At 51.2% G+C, this 20,014-nt stretch overlaps 1 pseudogene; it reads left to right on the forward strand.

Moving 5' to 3' along the window:
- LOC141938248 (hydrocephalus-inducing protein homolog) overlaps positions 1-20,014 on the forward strand; it is a 171,982-nt pseudogene that overhangs the window by 73,290 nt on the left and 78,678 nt on the right.

The following is a 20,014-nucleotide window of genomic DNA, read 5'->3' on the forward strand; positions in this document are numbered from 1 at the left end:
GGTTCCTGATTGCATCCCGATAGAAAAGATTATTCATCCAGTGGGAAAAAAGCCCCAAACCGGAACTGCTGTTTTATTGTTTGACATATCTTAGCTGAGCAGATCTTGGCGCTCAGTACGAGTTACAGCTCTGCTTTTCTGAGCCCGTGAGCTGGGCTCACTTACAGCTGGCCTGACTCTCAGGAATGCTACCTGCCTTCTGACTTTTCCTGCCTCGTGGGCCTTGGGGGCTTGAGGAACCCTTTTCCTTCTTTCCATCAGCCCATTTACCACATGCTCTACTATCAGGTTGTTTGGGACTCTGGCCTCTCCTCAGTATTTTCTGGCTGAAAGAGTTTGGTTTGTACAAGCAACTGTCTGGATGTCCATCTCTGACTTGCTCTGTCTGTACTCAGCTGACAGACCAGGAAGTGGAACGGGCATTGCTGCTTCCCAGTTAACCCCCTCCTACCACTGCAGGGAGCTCCGGGTGTCTTTGGGGGACCAGACCTTACCATTCCTATAACGTAGGTGACCCTGACTGAGACTGGGACGTGCCCTTTCTGTGTTACTGCTCCAACCATCACCTTTAGTTTTTCCAGGAGAGAGAAACACAAAGAGATGTAGCCCAACATACCAAAAAGTCAAATTCTTCCTCCCGACTTTGTGGCAAGAGCCAGTTCAGCCAGAATCACTGACATGCTGCCCTCTTCTCTTCTGGCTGGCACAAGTCTGGCAGCCTGTGTCTCCAAGGGCTTCTTACTGAAAAGGCCCCAGGGCAGACGTTAGCACTTTAAAGTACTTGGAGCAGACGCAAATCTGCACCAATTTGTTGCAATCACCCATATTTAAAGGCAAGTGGTACCTTTTATTTCCATGGGATTATTGGTCCATGGCACATCTGGCACTCCTGTGCACAAGGTTGATGACCTCCCTGCCTTTCTGCTGTACGCTGGGTTTGGCTTTTATCTTTGGTAGGAAGCAACTGGCATTTTGGTCTCAGCAGATGGCTGCTTAAAAATAAAAAAAAACACCCAAACTAGGAGACTTTCTCTTCTTTTCCAGGAGCCAAGGACTTTGAAGGCACGTGCTGAGGTTCACTTCCAGAACAAAGGCTGCAGGATCACAACACACAGTATCTCTTGGAGCCTGTGCTGTAGCTGAGGACAAACGTCTGGTAACTTTAAAGGCAGGTAAAAGTTTATTGTGATCCAGAGAGGTGGGGAATCTCCATCCTGGGAGACATTTAATGCTGCTGGACGCATCCTGCACAATCTGTTTTAACTTTGAAATTGTCCGTTTTGCGCAGAGGGGTTGGACCAGAGACATCCAAAGTCTCTTCCTCCTAAATTTTTCCATGTTTCTCTACCTGATCATGCTGATGACCCATGCAGTCTGCTTTATGAGTGAAAGGAAGAGAAAAATCATTGTAAAACATGGAGAATTGTATCAATATTGCTGTCTGCTGCAAGCTCTGCCAGGGAGCAGATGCTAGCTGCCTTTTCTCTTCTAGATGAATTTATTTGACTGGAAAGGCAGCTGCTGTTGCTGTGAAGTGTCCAGATGAACCTGCACATAGACCTGGGGCAAGTGGGAATGACAAGGGGGGAATTTGGAAGGCAGGGAGCCCATGCTGGCAGCAGCCCCTGTCCTGCTCGGGGACCAAGCAGGACTCTGGGAGTGATGTGCTGGGGAGGAGCTCCTTGTATTGCTTCTTTCCTCAAGAGCAGCTGTTTCAGGCTTACCTGGATTATGACCATAATGAGAGAGGGTTTCTTGTTGGGCGTACATCCCCAGGAGGGGTTGCACTTGATGTCTGACCTTTGTTTTCATTTCATACCAGGTGTTTCTAGGCCTTGAAATTTTTCTGTGGGCTCAAGGGGACAGTTAAGTCAAGGAGGACAAGAGTAGGGAGACAGGATGTGTGCAAGGATTGTGCTTTTGTGTCATAGCTTTTGTGGGAGACAGACAAGCTTTGTGGGTCAAGAACAGCAGGACTAATGATGGGCATTTCTGGAGGGTTGTGTGCCTTCAGAGCTCTTGGCAAATGTCAGCCAGTTTGTCTGCTGCCCTGCAAATGCCGCTCACTTCGAAGGAGAAATCCGACTGTCCCAAGTGAATCCTTCTCCTCAGCTGCTTTTCAGCTCACTTTGCCAGAGAGACTGAAAAAAGGGCTTCCCTTATGTGCAGGGACTGTGGATTGCACAGAGATACAGCCCAGCAAGCTTGAAAGCATGGAGGGGCCAGTCCAACCTCCCCAGGGCCCTCTCCCAAGTTCAGGGCAGGGAGGGACCAGTGTGTCCAACAAGACAGAAAAGCTCTCTGAGCTGTGGAGAGGAAGGAAGCTAAGCCCAGGGATCGAAGCTGCCATTATAGACTCAGATGTCCTGTCTGAAGGGAGGTTGGCTACCTCATCTGCTGCCTCTGCCTGGGGAGGGAGGGCTTGCAAAGTGGTGGAGGAGGGAGCTGTGTTCTGCCAGCAGCTGGAGCCTCCCAGAGTCAGCCTGCAAAGCTGTCACTGCTCTTGCTCGTGGAGAAGAAGTGTTACTGACAAGCTGGCTTCCTGACCAGTCTCCTTGCTGGGCTGGTTACCCAGATCTGCTCCATAAGGAGGTTCATCAGTTCCCCTGCAGCCCAGCTATTCCTTGGGACGGTTTGATGTAGCTGGCTTGGTTAATACCAGATGTATTTTTAATGAGATATCATTTGTAAAAGGAGTTCCCAGTGCTGGTGAGACCAGACAGGGAAAAACAGTTTCCAAACAGGTTTGGAAACCTCTGTCTTCTAGTCATAGGAAAATTAAACAGAAGCCATCTTTCTGCGTTCAGCCCAGCCACGTACTGTGAACCTGTCTGGGAGAAATCAGCATCCAGTTCCTGATTAAAAAGGTGGGAGCAACAGCCAGGGAGGGTTAAAAGAAGGTATGTGCCTTGAGGCTGTGCTAAAGGGAAACCCTAGATATTTGTTTCTCAGTCAGAAGTTCAGCTGATGGATGCCTCTAGAAGGTCCTGGTGCCTGGGCATAATTTTACTTGCCCTGCTCTGTTTTTCTTTAGAGATGGAGGATGCTGAGGGCTGAAGGCACCAGCTGGGTGCTTGGTGCCCTTCCATTTCCCTCTTCAAGGGTTTTAGGTGGGTGGCCAAGGCCAGAGGCAGGCAGCTGTAACCTGGCTGCAGATGTGCCGGGCATCGAAGCCCACAGCAAATGGGGAGTGTGACACCTCGTGTCTTCTGTGGGACAGGACCCTGCTTGTAGGCAGTTACTGGAGAAAATCTGATGCATAATAGACTTACAGCTTAATTCTGCTGTGTAATATCATCTGCATCACAGTTCTATCCACCAAGCTGAGATGCTTTTTTCTCTGCCTTTCAGGACTGCTGTAGGCACATACTTTAAGGAATGCTGATCTAGCCAACATGCTGTAAGGATATGGAGAAGGTAAAGTTTGTCAGTAAAACTTTTTGTTCCCATCGAGTTAGTCTGGTAAAAGATACCATTTTCTACTAAGAAAGTTTATTCTGTATGTTGTGAAAAACACTAGGCTGCTCAGAGAGGCTGATGACAGAGAGGATAGCTAAGCCTCTCTGCAGCATTCACAGCACCGTGTTGAATGTGAGCTGTTTGCTTGTCCTTGTGACTTTGCCTTTTCCCAAATCTGTATTGCTGAACTGGCCTGGCAGGTAGGAAAGTTGAGTCCCTGTGAGATCAAACACCTTGCCTGGTCCCTGGCAGAGCTGTGATGAGATGAGTGCAAATTTGTGACCTTCAGTGTCACCCTTGGTCCATCTTAGGTGCTGCCTCTGTCGTGGGGGGGATTTTTTTTCTATCTATAGGAAAGAGGAAAAAGTTTTGGGTTGGTTCAGGAAATGGGGAAGGTTTCTTCTCTGGCCTAGTTGCCCTGGAAGTTCCCGTGCGGTTTTGTAAGGGAAAGTGTCAGGGCTGTGTCTGTGGTGGAGCTCACGGGGGATGCTCTGGGCATAGCAATGAAGCAAACACCTTGGAGGGAAGGGTGGTGGATATATGTACCTTCTCTTATGCTCTTGCTTACAGGACATCACCTGGGTCTGCTGAGGCTTCCTGGAGTGCTTGAATACTTGAACTAGAGGCTGTGGGATAGGAGTGTGATTCCCGCAGGCCCTGCCGGGGATCCCAGCTCAGGTACCGGGACTTTGCTGCTGGGTTTGCTGGTGCCTGGAGGCAGAGATGTGCTGGAGAGGCTTGAGACATGGTGGCTGTTCCAGCCAGCACCCCGCTCCTCACTGTTTGCAGGGACAGGATGGTCCCGGACGTGGCACAGTCCTCACATGTTGTCTTTCCTGATTGCAGATGAATTTCTTCCTGACAAAGGATCTCTTATTTACCAAGATTTCATCTGCTCCTGCTGTTTACTGCCCACCTGAAATCCTCCTTGTCTCCTGCTGGCCTTGTTGTTGTCCTTCCAGGAGCAGCCAGTTGTGCCTCTGCCGCAGTGGGGCGAGGGATGGAGTCGGATGGGGTCAGTGGTTGGCAGCTGACAGCTGCTTTTGGTTTCCATCTGTTCCCCTCTTCCCTTTTAATGAGATCAGGTGCCAGGGTGCACTAGGAAGACTTTTCAATGTGAGAGGAAGTCACAAGTGGGGTACTCAGATCCCTGTTTTCATGCTTGGCAGAGAGAGGCTGTTGAAACCAAACATGCACCCTCTTGAGCTGCTCCTATAACAGACCTGGTAATGGGAAACAAAAGCTCTGCCGTGAGGCTGACAGCTCCGGGTTGGGTGGATCTGTCCTGCAACGCTGAGCCTTGAAACTCGGAGATGTTTGTGCTGGTGGTCACTGAAATGCAAACATGGCTGATTCTGGACCCACTGGGGTGCCTATCTTTTAATTTTTTATCCTCCTTTTTTTTTTTTTTTTTTTTTTTAATGTGGCTACTGTCTTGTCTTCTAAAATCCTAGCTGTTTTCAATGATATCAGTGGCTTGGCAGATTCATTCTTTCAGGCCTTTGGTGCTCCCTGCACAGACCGATCAGCATTTCTGATGAACCAGTCTGATTTCACGAGTGGCTCCACTCCTGCTTTGTGTTTTGAAGGGTTTTCCCCTCTGCTTTTGAGGCCGTGTGCTTATTACAGAGCTGTTTTTTCACGAGTGGGAAGGTTTCTCTCAAGGAGAATCTGCAGATGTTTGGGGCTGGTTTTGTTGCTGGCTCTTTGATTCATGGTAGTTCTTGGGATGTGTGAAGGGTGGGAAGAGGTTCAAAGGAAGAACCTGAGGAGCTCGTTTAACAGTTCAGCTTGGACGATCTCTATGTGGAAAATGAAAACTTGCCCTTCTGCTCCCACTGCCAGGATGTGATGTGCTGGGAGTCAGCATGGAGACCTCAATCACGTCAAAGCTGTGGAGTCTGACAGTACTTCCACGGCAGAGAGCAGAGGCTCTTTTGTGGGGTGCACTAGGTGCCCTGTTTAAAAATCATAAAGCCCTGGCTGAGGTTCCAGTCCAGGACTGCCTCTGTGTGGCTGTTCTTTAACAAAATGCCCATTTTTTTTTGGCAAAAGACTTTTGGATACAAATGCAGTCAAATATTTGACAAATCCAGCAATTGCTTTGGGATTTTGCTTGAGTTCAAACTCAGCAATTGTGGCTGTTGCGTGGTTGTATTAAGCCTATGAAGGCAACTGCCCAGAGCAGGTAAAACCACATTCCACTTTGCCTTTTTTCTTGATGCCTGTTCACATCGTAACTTCCTCGCCCAGCAGAGCTGGTGCCTTCAGGCTGCCCCAGCACCTCTTGGCACAACCCGTGTGCTGCAGGGAGCTGCACCCGCTGGCCTGGCAGTGGCAAGGAGACCAGTTTGTCCCTTCAGTGCTTCACAAGGCATAAAGAAAGCAAGCTGCTCCTTTCCCAGCACTGCTTCTGAACACGCTGTGGTGCTTTGTAGCTGCCGTGACTGTGCCTGGGGCTCCTGTGGGCTGAGGCTGAAATGCATGTCACGGGCTGGGTTTGTCCCTTCCCTGTGTCCCACTTACAGCTCTTGTTTTTTCTAATCTTCCTCTCCTTTGCTTCCAATCACAGAACCAGATGTTGGTGTTTGAAAGCGCCCTGCAGGAGAGGTACTGGACCTGCTGGGGCTTTGGATGACCGATTTGCTGTGAAACCAGGAGCCAAGGAGACCCGTCCCACTGCAAATGGAGCTGCCAAGTGATGCCAGAAGCTGCAAATGCAAACCAAGCTGTGGTGGACCAGGTAAAGCACATTGTTTTTTTTTCTTGTCCTGGAGAAGTTGGAGGGAAGGACCACTTGTGGTATTTAGCGTGGTCCTTGGAGCTGACCATGGGAGGATCTTGCTGGGCTGTGGGTGCTCAGGTATTGCCATGGTTTTAAATGCATGAGATGTCCAGTGGTAGAGAGTTGCCATGTGCTTGGGCTCTGAAGGAGGCTCTGTGCCCTCCTTGGGTGGAGGAGAGGAGGGCCTGGTGCTCCCCAGCCTGTGGTGCCCCATGGGACGGGGTGGGATGGAGAATGCCCTGGCAGGACCCTGCCAGCTGAGGAGAAGAGCTGGGTGTGGAGGAGGAGAGACTGACCCCTGCTCTGCCTCTGTGACTGTGAAAGGCCACTAAGCCCTGCCCCTACAGTGCACTGGTACTGCAGCATGTTTCTGCCCTCAATATGATGGGGACTTAGGTGTCTTTTAGCTGCCAGAGGGAACACAAGGCCAGGAGAGTTGGGATTAAGGTAGAGTGAGCCCCAGAACAACTATCGAAGCATCCTGTAACTGTGTAGGTGATCAGTGCCCTTGACAACTGTCCACTTTCTTGTTTAGGCTGAGATGCCTAAGGGCAGTACCCTGCTGAGTCAGGCCTGAACCTCCATCCAGAATCGACCCATCTTCCTGTGGCGTTGTCTCCTGGCAGTCACAGCCTCACAGTTACTGCCTTGCTGACCTCCATGTCAGAGATTCCCCTTGAGCTGTGATTAACTTGTTGAGGCTTGTAAATTTTCTTCTGCATTTACACAAAGACAGCTGGCTGGATTAAATGGTTTCGTAGTATTACAGAAAAGGAAAACCTAGGAGGCATTACATTTGTTGGGGCCAAGGACTTTGATTTGTTTCAAAAAGCAGTGGGGAAAAATGAGTTTACTCTTTTTGGATTTCGTGGTTGCACCGCTAATGTCAGGGTGTGCAAAATGTAGACGTTTGAGATATTGTCTTCATTTAGAAAAGGAGTAGAGAACCAGCTCAGGGTTTGGAAGTGAGATGTAAAATAAACAGAAAGTGAGGAAAAAAATTGATTCCGAACATGGGAATAGAAAGGGAGAAAGCAAACCCAGGGCTGTGTGTTGAGGTGTGTGCTACCAAAAAAATCAATGTTCTCCCCTGCAATGTGGGATTGCATTGCTCAGGGGAAGGCAGGAGAAACATGTCTGAAAGGAGCCAACTTTATTTCCCTTCTTTCTCAGAAGAAAACGAGTACAAACCCTGCTTGGATTAGAGAGGATTATGGGCTGCCCATTTGGGAATTCATGTTTGGGACTTCGTGACGATGCAGCTGGGTAAGTGATCTCACTGCAGTTATTTGGTAGGAAACCTTTTGATAGCATCTAAAACGGTTTGAGTGTCACAGTCAGTCCCTTCGTTGAGCGCTGGAGTTCTTCCTTCATGGGTTAAAACGGGGGAAGGGAATGCTCCCATGGATGGTGTAAGCTGTCTGTGCCAGCACTGCCCTCCTCTCCCTTGGTCCTCACTGCAGCCCTTGTCTTTGTCTTTGCTGCAGCTCCATGTCCTCTGCAAGACACCAGCTGTGCCCAGTTACTCTGTGGGTTCGATCTGGTGAGTGCAGCACTGATGCCAGGAAAGACGTTTCTGATGTGCCTGTGTCACCCCCCAGGGGCTCTGGTCCTGGTGTCCAGCAGCTGGGCAGTGCCTGTGCTGGGGCTTTGTCTCAGAGTCTGCAGCAGGGCTGTGGGGGGACGCAGGCTGATGGTGCCCTGTGTCCTTCTGGCACTGCAGCAAGAGAGAGGTTAGTAATGCCACACACCTGCTGCTGGCCTTGGCTGTACTCTCGTGTGTTTCTGCAGGAGGATGAGAGCTGTCAGTAGCATTTCCCAGGGGATGGGGGAAGGATTTTCAGCCCTGTAGAGCAGCTCCCTGTGTGAACCAACAGTTCCCTGTGCCTCTGAAGAGAGCAGGGCCAGCAGCCTGCTTTGGTCAGACCCTGCTAGGATGGAGGAGGGTGGCTTGTGTGAAGTGCTGAGGGGGCTGGCTTGCTTCTGTGCTGGGCTGTGTGCCAGTGTGATCCTCCCTCCATGCCCTGGGCTGCTCCACATGTGTCCTCTTGGAGTCAGAAATGCAGGCAGCCAGCTGAGAGCCAAGTGTGAGCTGGGAATGATGGCTCCGAGCTGAGCTTACTGGTAACAGTTGGATATTGTGCAGGAAAGCAGAGGGGAGCTCATGGGGCAGAGGGAGTGTTGGCAAGGGAAGAGGGGCTTGTTGGTCCCTGAGGGAGCAGAGGTGGGTATGTCCAACCCCAGGAATGGAGAGGGGGCAGCGATATAAACCCCGTCCCTCCTCTGACTCCATGGTCCTGAGCATCCACGGTGGTGAAATTTCAGCTTCTGGGCTCTCTTTTTGAAAGCGTGGGTCTCCCCTAGGGGTAGTGGCTGATGCTTCCTTTTGTGGCTGGCTTGCAAGCCTTCTTGGAACTGATAAGCCCGGTCAATGGGAAGAAGCCCGGAAGAGACTTGGTCCTCCTTCGACTTCCCTGTCTCAGCTGCACCCGTGTACCTGGGCAGGGAGCTCTGTGAGAGGGGGGATTGTCTGAGGAGTTTTCCATCTCCAGGCATGGTGAGGCCCAGGACTGGGTCAGAGAGCGGAGCAGGGTCAGCAAGGGACTGGCTGTAGCCGCTGCCCCGTGCCGGGGTAATGCACCCAGGGCTGCAGCTGTGCTGGAGCTTGGCGGGTGTGCTGGAGGCAGTTTCAGGACCTGCTTGCTGTGCTCACTGGGGGCTTTGGGCGTTGAGCATCCCTGTCCCCTCTGCCTCCGTGTCCCGGAGATACCCGCCTCCCCCCACCCCCGGCACATCACCGCTGTTGCCATGGCAGTTTGGGGGCCAGCCAGGATGCCCAGTTGCCCTGGAAATGGGGGCAACAGCCTGTCTGGCATTGGGGATCCTCCCGTGAGTGTGTCCCCGTGGCCCTTGCGCAGTGAGAGAGGTGAGGGATCCTGGGCGGGGGGGGTGGCTGCGTCCCCTCCCCGACCGAAAGCCGAAGGGCGGCTCTGGGTGCCGGTGCTGCCAGGAGGCTCACCCATGGGCAGGGGGGTCTTGGGAGCGAGGCTGAGCAGGGACCGGGGCTGCGGGGGAACTCGGGGGGGGTGGTGACACCCCCTGCCCCATGCTGCAGGGCTGGGGGCATCCCTTGTGCAAGAGTGGGGTGCCTGGGGCAGGGTGGTGCCTGGGGCAGGGGGCCCACGGTCCTGCCCAACCTCTGCTGGCCGTGGGCTGTGCTCGCCCTCCTGTGGGATCTGTGTCCCTGCACGGCAGCCGCTGGTCTGGGGAAGGTCTGAGGGGGGAGGTTGCCCCCGGAGCACAGGGCAGGGGGGGCTCTTGTGCTGGGCGAGAGGCACCTGGAGGATGAAGCACTTTCCCTGTCAGGGGCTGGGAGCTGGAGCCTCTTCTCCCCCCAAGCGGAGCTGGGCAGGGAGCAAGCTTTGCTCCCAGAGAGAGAAAGTGCCGGCCTGTCTCCCTTTCTTCCCTGGGGCTGCGGCTGTGAGTGCACCCGGGCTGTGGGTGAAACGTGGAGGGAGGGGGGCTGCCTGCCTTGCTGCCGCTGGCCTTGCCCGCCTTGGTTTACACACGGCCTTTGGGCTGTTTTGGGCTGGAATCTGTTTTGCGTGGTGTGTACATGAGGGCTTAGATTATTCTTGCTCTGTCTAGAAAATGCTGTGGAGGCTGAGGATGAAAAATGCAGCAGGTGGCCTAGCTGGGAGGGACTGCAAAGCCAACTCCCCCTCCCTGTCCTTTCCCTGCATTTAAAATCCATAGGGATTTTCTGAGCAGCAGTTCCTGCGTACATCCAGGGAAAGGAGCAGTGGGCTTGGCAGTGCTAGGTCTACAGTTGCACTTGATGATCTTAAAGGTCTTTTCCAGCCTAAATGATTCTATGAAATGTGGTCCAGATGCCAGTAAAAGCATAAATAAAAAGGGAGATGCAAAGTTGCCAAGCCAGGATAGCAAGAGATCGGATGCTGGGAAGGGGAAAATGGTGCTGTAAATACCTAAGGCGGGAGCTCCATAGTATGTGGAGCTCCATAGTATGTGGAGCTGGGGACTCTCCAGCAGACCCTTGGAAGGGACCCTTGGTGCATCTCACTGTCAGCGGACAGCTGAAGTTCATTAAATAACAGGAAGGTGTAACACTGGGCTCCTATTCATTCTCTCAACTATGGTAGAGCTTTTGTAATAAATTGCGGGATGACAGTACCAAAGTGATAAAATTCAGAGGGACTGAATTTCAGAGGTGACGGGTGAGGCTTCCTGGGTAGCGAGACTTGATTTAGAAAGCACTCAGCCACTTAGCTGTGGGCTGGAGGGGCAAGAGATTAGTCCTGGAAATCCTCCTCCTTTCCTGGATCCCTTGAGATGCTGTTTATGTGATAATTATAGCTAAGCAGGTGAATTCTAGGCAAGAAATGTGACCTTTCTACTTAAGCCTGAACAGGGCAAGATGATGTAACTGAACAAAATTTTTCAACAGCATCCTGCGTCTCACTTGTAACAGATCTCCTCTATTCCTCTTCCAGCAAAGTGTAATAGGAAGGCAAATTAACCAACTACTCCAGAGGGAGATGGTTGATCTTTGCGTAAGGAAGAAAGCAGAGGCTTTATTGTGCATAGTGAAGCAAGGTTCAGACACCAGACACCAGAGCCGCTGGGTGCAGTGTATTGTAGGGCAGAGTGTGCCCATCTATCCCCAGCCTTTAAGTTTGGAGGGCGATCAGTTGGTATCCGACAGCTCTGAGGCTGGTGCTGCTGCTCCAGCACGAGTGACGTGGGGTCCCTTGAAACAAGAGCTCTGGCACGGGGCACAGTGACAGCCACAGGATCTGTACAGGCACGGAGCTGTGCCTCTACATGGAACTTGCCTTTTTGTTCTTCATGTCCTTTAAGCACTTTGCTGTTTATTCTTAATTTCCCGTCCCTGTCAGCACAGTCTCATCAGAGCTCTGTTCAGTTTTATTTTACCAAGGGAAGCTGTTGGACACATGCACAAAGGGATTTGGGTGCCTGAGGGCCGTATCGAAGTGCTCACATCAGCTTCTTCCTCAGCACAGCTTTTGCCAAGCTCCCGGGCCCTGAAGGCCTTTAATCCCAGCTCTTGCTGCAGCATGGCCTTGTGTCCATAGGACAGGGCTGTGCTCTGGGGTTTCTTGCAAACACAAAAGGAACCGACAACCTTGTCCTTTCCTGAAACTGTAAAGGGCCCAGTACCTCGGACATGTACAACGCTGCAGCTGTTTTGGGGGGAGGGAAGGAGTGAAGTTACTGCCTTGCTTGCAGGCTGTGTGTAAAAGTTGAGGGGAAGAGAATGTTAATCTTTGCATAGATGATGTGGAACAGAGGAAGCAGGAGGGAATATGATCTGTGATTTTACTCAATGTCAGGATGCAAAAAATTTTAGAGTAGAGCTGTGTTTGAGGGCGCTGGTCTTTCAAGTCCCAGAAAATAAGTGGGCAAATCCATCTGTTCCTTGGTCCAGTTAGCCAGAAAGGGAGGGAAAATTATTTCTAGTCCAGAGTAGTGTTAGTAAATGTAGATGTTTATCTTTGATTTTTGTTGGTTTGCCAAGCAGGAAAGTGTTCTGATTTTGTTGACACTCGGAGCAGCAGCGATCCGTGGGTTTGAGGCTGTTCATAATATTCTGAGCACTTAGTAAGGTCGGGCACAAAGTCACGTCGGGTCAGCTGCTCTCGTGAAGTGAAGCAGCTAAGTGATGTTTACCTTCCTTCTGTTCCCACCAAAAAAATTTAAAGAGTAATAAAGGACAGTTTGGATATTAATAGCGGTTTAGTTCATAATCCCAGTAAATGGGGTTCCAAAAGTAATGGAAGCGGGGGGAAGGTGAGAAGTGCCAGCAGGCCCTGGTGTGTGTTTGTGGCTCGACCGTGGCTCGTTTTCCGCTGTGCTCTGGCCAGCCAGCCAAGCCGTCCGGTTTTGCTGGTTGCAGAAGCATCTCTGGCCTTGGAATGAACACGAGGGATTTGAGCCAAGCTCAGCAAGGCCTGACCTCCCCTTAGCCCCGTGCCAGCCCCTGCACAAGGGCACTGGGCAGAGGCACTGGGGTGCGATGCATCTGCTGAGCGGAGCCCAGGGGGTGGAGCTGCTGGGTGAGGGCGTGGGGGGAGCCGGGGTTCAGTCAGGAGTTAGTGCTGTGCCTGTCGGGCTGCGCTTCGCAGGGTTAATTTATGACAGGGCGTCCCCGAGAAGGACAGGGGTGGTTGTGCTGTTTGTGCATCAGTGTGGGCCCGTGCCAGAGCCCTGCTGCGGGCGGGCTGGGAGGTGTGAGGTGGCAGCAAAGCAGCTGAGCTGGTGGAACTGGGATCCGGGTTAGGACCAAGCGTGGGGAGAGGGAAGCAGCTCATCCTTTTGGAGGGGGGTGCTGGCACCACTGTGGGTTGTGTGTGAGTGGCTTTGGAGGCTCTGTTGCCCCCCTCGGTGTTCCCCAGAGAGGGAGAGGTGGGGGATTCTGGGGGGGGTGGTGGCTGCATCCCCTCCCTGGCCGAAAGCCGGAGGGCGGCTCTGGGCGCCGGTGCTGCCGGGAGGCTCAGCCGCGGGCGGGCAGGGGGGGCTTGGGAGCAGGGCGGAGCAGGGACACAGGGTGCAGGGGAGCTCGGGGCGGGGGGGGGGGGTGTGTGACACCCCCTGCCCCATGCCGCAGGGCTGGGGGCATCCCTTGTGCAAGAGGGGGGTGCCTGGGGCAGGGTGGCGCCCGGGGCAGGGGGCCCTCGGTCCTGCATTTGAAATCCATAGGGATTTTCTGAGCAGCAGTTCTTGCGTACATCCAGGGAAAGGAGTGATGGGCTTGGCAGTGCTAGGTCTACAGCTGCACTCGATGATCTGAAAGGTCTTTTCCAGCCTAAACGATTCTATTAAATGTGGTCCAGATGTCAGAAAAAGAGTAAATAAAAAAGGAGATGCAAAGTTGCCAAGCCAGTATAGCAGAGATCGGATGCTGGGAAGGGGAAAATGGTACTGTAAAGACTTAAGGCAGGAGCTGCCACAGTAAATGATAGTATGTGGAGCTGGGGACTCTCCATCAGACCCTTGGAAAGGACCCTTGGTGGATCTCACTGTCAGCTGACAGATAAAGTTCATGAAAAGATATAGTTGTGGCTCGTGGGACTGCACCCACAGCAAAAGGCTTTTTTGTCTCAGGGAATATTTTTATGGAGTTTTACTTCTATGAATCTTAACTCTGCCACTTAAATATGGTCTAATCACGAAACAGTGTGGGACGGCCTTATGTTCTCCACGTAGGAAGGATGCCACAGCCTGGAGACACAGGTGTATCCTTTGGGTCTGCTGTGAATGGGATTCTGGATTTTCAAAGTCTCATTGTTACTCCTTCCAGGTTTGCCTAGTCATGGCCACTGGCAAGATTCATCGGTCCATGGGATCCTCCAAAACGGCTGATGGACTCCAGAGTAAGGTGACAGTACGTTGTTATCCGAAGCTGGTCAGAGAGGCAGAGCAGCGTGTGACTGTAAGTACCTGCTGGGGGCCGGGTAGGAGCTGGGTTAAGGCTGGAAGCTGCCCCTGTCCCTCCTCTGCCTTCCCCTCCCGTTGTCAGGGTGCTGTGGAGCCAGGCACTACCTCCCCAACTCTTTGCTGCCGTGCTTCTGTTGGAGGGGGCTGTCATGGTGCAGTGGGGGGTGGACTGTGTTGCTTCAGGATAAAGTCCAGGGTCTTGCCCGAACGTGCCAGCGGAGCTGAGATGAAGGAATGTACTGGGCATTGCACGGGAACAGCTGAAGCACAAACATGTGCTTCCGTCCGTCCTCTTTGCTATGTGGGCAGTAACATCTTCTGTCACGTGGGCATACCTGCCAGTGCTGCCCTGGCCACACCGCTGGGCAGCCGGGCATGTGGTAGGCTGCTCAAACCGCCTGGAGTCTTGACAGGACACGGCTGGTTCCAGATAGAATAGCTTCCAAAAGAGTTGTTTCATGGTATCTTGTGTCCTGTGTGGATCACAGATGCAGCCCTGCAAACAGCAGTGGATCCAGGGCGATTCCTCCTTCCCATCCACAACTGTCCCCTTTGCTGGCTGGAGCTCCCTTCACTGGAGGTGACCCAGTGCTGAGGCTCTGTCAAGGAGACATCTCTGTATCCTTCTGTGGAGGGGTCTGTGAGGCCAGAACAGAGAGAAAACAAGTGCTAATGGAAAAGAAATAATGAAAACTTGGACCCATTCCTCTCCACCTCAGTCTTGGCACAATGCTGCTTTTCTGCTTTCCTCTGACTCATCCAGCAGTGCCATCTCCACCTGCGTGTTGGTTGTGAGCACTGTGCAAGGGTGAAGTTAGGGGATGTCTGATAACTCCTCCCCGCTCTCTCCAGAGGTCTCTGGCTCAATCCAGCAAAACTCAAGAGAGTACAAATACCCGAAGAGCAGAAATCCCCAAACATGTCACATCATCTCATGAAGGAGAAGCTAATGGGACAGAGCCACTTGCTTAGAGCGTGTGTATTCCGCTCTATATCATTAATTTACTGATGTTAAATATTTCAGCAGGTAATTTACGGGACTTCCAGGACTATCCTAGTGGCTGTGATCACAAATTACTCATCAGTGGCACTTGAACGAGAAAAGTCTTTCTGCAGAAAGGCATTTCTGTAGCTCTTGCTGGTGTTTTGCGTTTCAGCTGACTCCCTCTGCCTTCCTGAAGGAGATGTCTCTTACCACCAAGCAGAGGCTGGCCAGCACCCAAGAGATGAGGTGGCCCCGGATTACCCAGCTTCTAGACATGGGTGAAACCTCCCATCACAAGGTAGCATTTTCCTGTCCTTTTCCTTGCTGTTTGATGTGACATTTGAAGAGGGTGTGTGTTTGTGACAGGAGTGCCTCCGGCTCATCTGAATACCTCAGTGACTAGGGCCTGTTGTCTTTTCAAACTGCTGGTGGTGGTGGAGTTCCTTCTGCTGGGGAAAGGTAGAACGTTTTTCCCTGGTGAGAGGTTGGAAGTCCTGATCTGTGCTAAGTCAATATAAATAACCTCTGCTGAAGTTGGTGGGTTTTGCTGGAGTTTAGCTGATACTGGGGGAAGGCTGGGGCAGGCCACAAGGGCCCGAGCTTGCCATTTTCCATCCTCCTGGTGAAATAGCCACCTCGTGCTTTGGTGTAGTCACTGTCAAATGCTTGGGGTCATGAGACTCCCTCAACGGTGGCAGCATTGGCCTTTGAAGGCTGAGGGCCTATAGTAATTACTTAAGATTTAACAAAACCAAGTGCATTAATGTTTTGGGTTGGAACAATGTGTGGGACCTTTACAGGGTGTTAGATTTTGCAGGCTGCCAGATATACAGGGGAATCGCCCTGGGCAGAGGGGAGTGGAAGTGCGTTCTCTGGATCACTTAGATGTATGTTTAAGCTGCTTTTCTCACAGGACTGCTCACTGTAGCACATAGTCCAAATGAGTGGATCGCTGAGGTAGGCTGTTGAGTGGAAAATTGGCAGCAAGAGACCTGTAACCAATTGGTTAAGGATTGCCCTAGGCAGCACAGGAGGTTGGGAACGCATCAGATGAGCGCACACATAGCTGGCAGCGTGCTGCAGGCACGAGCTGCCGTGTGAGCGTGGCTCCTGTGGAGCAGCAGGAGGCCTGCCTGGGTCTTTTGAGTGGGAACAGTGCAGCTGGGAGAGGGGAGACAAAGCAGGGAGGAATTTTCTCAAGTATTGCCTCTGCTCTGTGAACATTTGCGGTTTGTGTATATTTTCAGACGTGCTTCTGCGGTGGTATTAAATGAAATGGCAATAATGGAATATAATAAAGCATCTATTTAAAGCCTGTGGATAAAGGAGATACCAAGTCCAGTCTTACTCAAGTTGCCCAGTAATGCTGAGAAAAGAGCTAAACCTTACCACTATCCAGCATTCACCTCCTTTGTCTTTTTCCCAACTACTGTGTTACTTTCTTTTTAGCCTTACCTCCTCTGGTAGTGTGGTCTTCTAAGTGGTTTCTAGGCTCTCTATCAAAAAAGGTATTTAGGGATGTGTGGGACTCGGTCTCTCTGTCTCAGAGTAAAGATCATCCCAAAATTGTTTCCCATGGAGTCTCATGTAAATTCTTGGGTTTTGCTTGCTCCATGAGTGCTCGTGGCTCTTCCAGGAAGTGCTCTGGAGCTGTGTGACCACGTTAGCACAGGGCTCTGCTGGCAGTAAGCACTGCCTTGCATTCTGGAGAAGGAAACCTGGAGGAACACCCGCCAAAAGAGCTTCTTAGCTTGAGCCTGCTCAGTGTGGTCCAGAAACTTTTGATCAGCTCAGAACACAGGTGGGGGGCTGTTTCCCTAGCGTGAGCCACGTGGACGTACTCACCAAGAGACTGTACTCCACTGGAGATCGGTAGGGTTCTTTCATGAATCTTTCTCCCAGCAGCTGACCCTCCTCTCACCGCTCTGTCTTGCCTCTCCAGTTCTCAGCAGTTGACCTGGAGCAGAGCTTGTTTCAGCCTTTTCCTTCAGAGGTGGTATTTCAGAACTACGTCCCCGTCGAGGTCTACGAAGTGCCACTGATTCTGAGGAACACTGACAAGGTAAGTGCTGGGATGCGGAGCTTTAACACTGTGCTGGAAGAGGAGAGTAGTGTAATTCCTGTGGTTTAGAGCATAACAAGTTACCTGCTGCAGCACAGCACATCCAGAATAAAATGTCTCACCACCTTTATTTTGCAAGACGGTGGAAATCTTCCCATGCTGGGAATCCTCCCCCTGATTTTGGCTGTGCATTGGTGGTATCTAACTCAAAGGAGCTTTTCTAGTCAGCGTCCTTCCCCTTGAAAGCCCTGGATTGATGGGAATGTTGAGGGTTGTACGTTCTTTCTGCTCTCCTGCTTTACCTCGAGTGTGCACCATGTGCTGGTGGCTCCCTGGTTAATCTCGGTTTCTGGCAGGACACCTCTGCCTCTCACAGCCTGTTTAGCTGCCTCTGTGCAGCTCACTGTCAAAGCCCAGGGCTTGAGCCTTCTCCATGCTGGAGGAAGTTATGGTTAGTGGCATTAGCACTCCAGGAAGGGTGTTTTGAAGCAGCAGGGGAAACGGACTGATTTAGCAGAAGCAGTGGGAGGCCTTTAGGTGCCACTTTAGGCTCCTGCTAAGCTTAATGCAGTTCTGCTCAGGTTTTTCTAAGCAACGTGGCTCTCTGCTTTCCCTTTGGAGAACCACAGCACATCCAGAGTAATGTTCTCTTGAAGGTCTCCACCTTCACTTGAAAAAATCGTGATCGTTTTGAGATTTCCCGGGAAAGTTGAGAAGGGAGAAGTTGAAAAATGCCAGCAATGCTGTTGCACTGTAAGGAGGAAAATTGAGACCTTTTGAATTTCGGCAGGGGAAACGTTTGCTTGAATGAGGCATGTGCCAAGAGCAGCTGGTGGGAAAAGACAGGAGGGAGGAAAGGAGCTGAGTGGGAAGGTGCTCTGGGAGAGAACATTGTACATGCAAGGGTTTCTCTTGACACGTAAGAGTAAGTGTGCTGGAAGCAGAGAATGTTCAGAAAAAGAAAGGTGTAATTAAAGATACTGTTCTGTAATAAAGAGTAAGATGTGTACGTGAGAGGAGGGCAGGATGGGCAGGTGGAAGTGTACGTGAGAGCACGTGAATTAACCCCCCCTCCAAATCTACCAGTCTTGTTGGAAAACAAACAAGTGGACAAAAAAAGCTGTCAGGGCATGTTGCAGGTGGGGGAACAGCAAGAGAAGTCAAAATGTATTCTGAGATAACAGGGTTTGACAGGGACATGGTTGGAAATGGAAGACCCTTTGGCAAAGACAGTTGCAGGGTGGTCCCTCAGTTGTTCCTGGAGAGTCCTGCGCCATTCCTGGCCTGGCGTTTAGCTTGGGAATACTGGAAAGAGCAGCGTGGGTGCCCCTGTCCAAGGGATACCATTCATGGGGTCCACGCTGATTCTGGGCACTCTTTGCTGTAGTATCCTCTTTCCTGATTAAAATGTGCCTCAGCTTCTCTTTTTTCCTATAGCTCTGCTTTGTTCCCATTAAGGCTTTTGGCTTCAGCTGCTCTGTTATCCAGACAGCACTTCAAAGTATTTGACGTTGCCAAGTACCAGCCAACAGGCAAACAGTCAATTTGCTCTACTCATGCTTCCTCCAGTGGAAAAGAACATCTGCATCAACATGTCTGCTATTCCCAGTAAAAAATAATAAACTTGTACAGCTGCACCTTGTGATTTTTATGCCCTGTAAAGGGGAGGCAATGTGTGAGCTGTTGATTTTTTCCAAAAGGAGTTAGTTTTGAAGCTAGTAAGACCTCAGCCATTGGACAGCTCTGGTGTGAAAGTAAGATCAGCTTTAAGGAAAATCCTTGGCATATTTAAGTATACAAACATAGAGATTATAATCCCAAGAGAAGTGGTTATATTCTAATTTTGTTGGCTTTTGGTGATGTCCAGCAACATTGTACTCTGTCTCAAAGTTTTCTCACCAGTTTCACAGATTCCTCCAAATCACACTGACCTATACTGCATGGTAGCCTGAGGTTGTCTGATCCATAAAAATCCAGCTGACAGCAAAGTATATATTCCAGATAGAGGCTCTGTAATCATGCAAATACAGAAGTGCTTTGCTGTATAGTTACTGCTCTTCCCTGTGTGTTGTAAAATTGCTTTTCTGTCTTCAGGCTGCTCCTCACCACCCTCAGCGATGTTCTGGGTGGCTTTTGCTGAAGGTCTTAGCTCATCTCCCAAGTGACTTGGTGACCAAAATGTTTGTCTGCAGTGTGAAATTGGCTCCTGGAACTCGCTGTCCCAGGGCACTGCTGGGAGCAAAGGGCGTTTGGAGACTTCAGGACTGTCTTGGCCATGGGTTATCAGGCTCGAGCGGGTGGTGAAGAATGAACCTCCATTTTTCCCAAGCCTCACGTGCGTTTGTTGTTTATCAGCGAAGCTGCCTGTCAGTCAAAATTGCCTGTTTTAGACTTTCTGAGATGAGATTTGGTGCTCAGGGATTGATATCAGTGTGCTAGAAAACACCTATTTGCTGTGTCTGTGCTTGTGGTATCCCAGAGGGCAGAAACTTGCAGCAAGGTGCCTGCCTGGACTCCTGGGTGTGGGGAGGAATTCCCAGAAATCTGCCTTGCCTGCACTGGGAGCTGCCTGGCTACAGGCACCAGGCAGCAAGAGCCTCCAGAGAGCCGAGAGTGGCTTTTAATAATGAAACCACACTGTGAGTCAGTGCTGGTCATGTATCTCAAGGCAGAAAATGCCTCTGAAGCCCATAATTGATAGGCCCAGCCTGGGGGGTTGTCTGGCTTTCCATCATTTTGGCAAGTTGACCGCTCTCATCTTCTGCATCAGACTTTCCTTGTAGTGTATTGGGCTTCTCCCTTGCTTCTTTACAGCCCCCTTTAAATTCCCTTAGCCATCTCCTTGTTTCTTGTCTCCTTGTCTTTCTATGTTCCTCGTTTTGCTCTTCAGGTTTCCTTTTATTCCCAGTAAGGCCACAGTGTCTGTGGTCTCCTCCTCTTGCTGGTCTGCCTGCATGACTGTAGCACTGCAGCTTGACTGCCCCACTCAAACCCAGTATGTTAGTAGTGAATTTCTTCCTCCCCCCAGTATAACAGGTACTGTTTTGCCTTCAGGTCTTTCATCCCCCTCCAGAGGCATGACTGCTTGGGTGTGTGCAGGCAGAAGCCCCCAGGTTCTTTGGGCTGGTTGATATGTGGACTTGATTCAGGTATTATCGCTCGGTGCTGCTGGTGTCTCACCTGCTCGGTGATTCCTTCACAGCAGGGCGTTGCCCTACTGCCTCTGGCCTAGAGCTGTTTTGCC

This window comes from Strix uralensis, chromosome Z, assembly GCF_047716275.1.
Source record: "Strix uralensis isolate ZFMK-TIS-50842 chromosome Z, bStrUra1, whole genome shotgun sequence".
Classification (NCBI taxonomy): domain Eukaryota; kingdom Metazoa; phylum Chordata; class Aves; order Strigiformes; family Strigidae; genus Strix; species Strix uralensis.